Source organism: Monopterus albus, unplaced genomic scaffold (genome assembly GCF_001952655.1).
Source record: "Monopterus albus unplaced genomic scaffold, M_albus_1.0 scaffold703.1, whole genome shotgun sequence".
Lineage (NCBI taxonomy): Eukaryota > Metazoa > Chordata > Actinopteri > Synbranchiformes > Synbranchidae > Monopterus > Monopterus albus.
The window spans coordinates 25,277-29,930 of NW_018128583.1; positions in this window are offsets into that span (position 1 = coordinate 25,277).

The following is a 4,654-nucleotide window of genomic DNA, read 5'->3' on the forward strand; positions in this document are numbered from 1 at the left end:
TAGCCATAGCCATACAAGGAGAAGAAGATGTTCCTCCTATAATGGCCTGTACCTTTGCAGGTCTGGTACATGTTGCCTCAGTGGGTGCAGACACAACTTCATTACCATTAGCCAAGGCCAGTGCAACCTTCACACTTCTGGTCATACAGTCACAATTATCATAGATCTTATAGCCCAGAGAGATGCCAGGTAGTAGGTCTGTGCTATTATTAATCTCCTCAATGGCAAAAATCATAGCCTGGGCATACTGGAACCCTCTGAAATTCAAACTTTATGCAGAGAGTATAGTTGTACTTAAATTAGTATTTGCAACAGAAACAACAGGATAGTAAATAAAAGTATTTTGACATTAATACCACTGAATATTTTATTTTTCAAAAATTAAAAATGTAATTTTAATGCTTAGTTTAATAAACCTTTTATACCTGCTTATGCCAATTTACCTGATGCATTCCAGTTGCAGTGGCTTCTGCATGTAGGTATCCTGTCTGTTTTTCCAGCTGCTGTGGAAATAGAAGATTCCTCCCAATATGATGTCTCCATCCTTAGACAGTTGTGGGTTCTCAGCATCCCCTCCCTGCTGGCACACCAGCTCCTCAGCCTGAGAGAAAGACACCACCAACAACAGTTGTAAAAGTGCACAACCCCACTCTGGCCACCTCTGTGTGGACGTCATACTGTCTGTCAGAACTAAACCACTGGGTGGCATCATTTGTACCTTCATGCACAGTAAATCAAAAGATAGCACTGATATTTATATGATGTGCTTTAGCATAAAAAAAATAGAGCATCAGTATTTCATCTCTATGAACCTACAAGGGGAGGTCAGGGAGAGCAGGGAGGTACCCAAAATGAAAAAAAAAGTTTCACACTGTAGCATATTTAAAATATATTCAGTGTATTTGTTATCAGACAAACATGATATATTATTCTGTACATTTTTCTTTTTTAAAAATTTATCATTACAATTTTTTGTATATTTCAAAAATGTATTTTTTCAATAACTATACATTTACAGTTTAAACACTAAAAGCAGGATGAAGGTTACTGTATGTTGAGTCAACATTTCTCACAACAGTACAATAATTGGTTGGTTGGTCTTTTTTAAGCCTGCAATTATTAAATCTTCTGTAATGCTGATATGTTGATCCTGTCTGCATGCAGTGCCTTATTTACACATTCAGCTGATATATTGGCATTAATTTGTAGTCCTGTCTATATCCCCCTGTCAAACAAATATAAAATTCACACTCCTTTTAGCTATCTTCTGGTGTCAATAACTCTTGAGGGAAATATCCATAGCCACAGAAATGTTTTCAGGTGGAGGTGAGTATGTAGTGGAATACACTTCAGTTGCACTTTTACAACTGAACGATTCAACCATAGTGATTCAATCGGAACTCAAAGCAGCACTGGGCAGACTGAAGCTCCCGAGGCAGGCTGGAGTAGGAAAACACAGAGGTTGAGAGGAAGGAGGAAGCATTGTTCATGTAGGCAGAAGAAGGGCAAATAGGCCAGCCTGCTAGCCAGGATAAGAGCTAATAACAGACCCACTTTACCATCATTCTTCCTGATTAATGTTTGCTCACTGGACAACAAGATGGATCTGGTGCATCTCTGAATGAACAGCTACAGTGAAATGAAAACTGTTGTGCACTACTCCTGACAGAAACATGGCTAAATATCAATATGCTGGAATCCGCTTACTAGATCAATGGGCTACTGTTCTTCAGAGCAGACCACAACCAGCTGTCACGGGAAACTCATAAAGTGGATTCTGTGGTTACATCAACAGACAGCTGGAGTACAAACTGCTCCCTTGTAAGCAGCTACTGATCTGAAGCAGTTGAATACCTAACACTAGGGATGGGTGATACCAACATTTTTCCTTTAATACGATACCATTAGTTTATGACACTTTTTCATTGATACCAATACCGATACTGATACTTTTTGCCCTTTAAAGGAAAATCACATGATTGCATAGTGTTCATTAATAACTTTACTGCAAGGGCAATATAAAATAAAACACATGAACATAAATACCTGAAAGAAATGCTTATAACATGATAATAAAATAGATCAATGAGTAAATTAAATAAAAATATGAAAACAATTTTTAATTATAATAAAAATAATTAGATTAATACAAAATTAATTGAATTTCTTTAATTGAAAGATCAACATAGTGCTCAAGAACCAGCAATAAACCAGTAAAACATAACACCACATCACCAACACTAGCATCATCATCCTCAACATCAGCAGCAACAACAAAATGCAAAATGTCAACAATCATCTTAACGAGGCTCTTTGTTATGTCTCTTGTTCTTTGGGAATCATTTGAAAGGATTTAAAGTTACAAAATTACAAAAAGGGGAAATCAAAATGTTATAACAATTTAATCATCATGCAGCAAAACGTAAAAATGCAATTTACCAGTCTATTTACATATTTTGTTCTAAGCTACAAAATTTTGTTCATCTAAACATTTATTATTTATAACCTGATATATACAGAATTTTTACTTCCATTAATAACATTTTAGAAACAAAACTGTCAATATTTTCTGATACATACAGTACAAGCTTATGAACCTTTATGTTTGTCAACTAAATGAAAGCGTAGTGAACATGGCTTCATCCAAGATTCACATAGCTCAGTTGCATATTTGGGGTAGTTTAATAAAATAATGGTTCATTTAATTTTTTATCACTTATAACACATTAACTGTCACCTGTACCTAGATATTCTTTGCCTTTCATAAAACTCTCCTCAAACTCCTGCAGTGTCTTCTGAGGGAGAACAGGTGGTGCAGGGGACTTTGAGGATTGCTGGTTGTCTTCATGGCAACATTCAGACTAAGTGTCTGGGTGCGTTGTCTTTAAATGCTTAAAGAGGTCACTAGTGTTGCTGCTATGTGGCACCACTTTATTGCAGATGGAGCACATGGCATTACCTTTGGTCGTGGGTGAAAAATAGCGCCACACTACACTTCTTTTTCTCTCTGGGCCATCAATGCTGCTACGCTGCAGCACTGCTAACTGCCTGAGGCAGTGCTTTTTTTTTAATTGAAAGAAAGTAACACATTAACAAAACAGGACCGAACATGGGAGACAAGAAAGCAGATACATTACATGAGCAAGATGGTGGTGCATGTTGTTGCTGTGGCTCAGTGCTCCTTCAGTTGGTGTTTTTTTTTTTGGTGGTTTGTGTACGTGTTGTTTTCCATATTGTGTATGTTTTGCTGGGTGAAAAACACCTACAATTGGCATGATTTTCTGAAGATAGGAGCTTGCTATGTATTTATGTCAGTAACAACTGGTGCAAGAACACAGTGACTGTAGACAGTCACTGCTCCCCAGATTTGGAGTATGTGACTCAAATGTAGGCCCATGTACCTCGCAAGAGCGCACAATGTGGTCTTCATAACAAATGTGTATATACCGCCGGATGCTAATGCTAACTCGACTATCGAACATTTATATAGCAGTATTAGCAGTCAGCAGACTAGATATCCTGATGCTGTGCACATCCTAGCAGGGGACTTCAATCATGCAGATTTAAAGAAAGTACTTCCCAAATTCGACCAGCATATAAAGTGTGCTTCCGGAGGAGCTAACACGCTGGACAAGGTTTATTCAAATATCAAGCTAGGCTATAGGGCCAGACCACTATCACACCTGGGCCAGTCTGACCACTTGTCCCTGTTTCTAATTCCTGCATATGCCCCCCTCGGGAAAACTGGACGTACCAACACAAGGACAAAAACTTGGCCTGATGCACTGTTTTGATAAGACCAACTGGGATGTTTGTGAACATCCAGTCCTGGGGGTGTTCACAGACATTGTCCTGTGTTATATTAAGAATTGCATAGACACTGTTACCATGAAGAAACGCATCAGGGTCTACCCCAACCAGAAGCCCTGGATGAACTGGGAGGTCAAGCGACTACTGAGAGAGAGGAACACTGCCTTCAGGACAGGGGACAGGGCTCTACGGCGTGGACCGAGCTAGCCTGAAGAGAGGCATCAGAAAGGCCAAATTGGACTACAGAAGGAGGATCAAAGACCATCTGGACAGCAACAACAGCAGGCAGGTGTGGCAGGGAGTCCAGCATTTTAACAACCACAGGAATAATCTCGGTGTGGCTGAAGGGGACACCTCGCTGGCAGAGGAGCTGAAACTATTGTTATTGTTGAATCTGTATTTGATATGAGTTTATATATCTTGGATATTTTCTTGGAATCTGTAATTTTCATAATTTCTTCAATTAATTTGGAGGGTTGTAGTGGGTTATTGGTTACACTAATCTTAGGTGATGTAAGTGAGTGATTCTTTTATGTGGCCATGTTGGGAAATAGATACAGTAGGGTTATTATGTAGTTGAAAATCAGGGTTGTGCCAAATTGGTGTATCTACATGGTGCAAGTGATGATTTAGTGATTTGGTTTGCTTTCTACCCGGCTGTCAGAGTTGAGAGGATTGTGATGTTCCTATAGTAATTCATCTTCTTAATAGAGTTTGGTAGGAAGGGAAGGTCTGCAAATGAGTTAGTTATTTTTGCAGTAATTTTCCTCTAATTCTATCCATGTACTGTTGTAGCTGTCCTTCTGAATCCATTTTACTAAAGATTGTAGCTGATTTGCCAAGT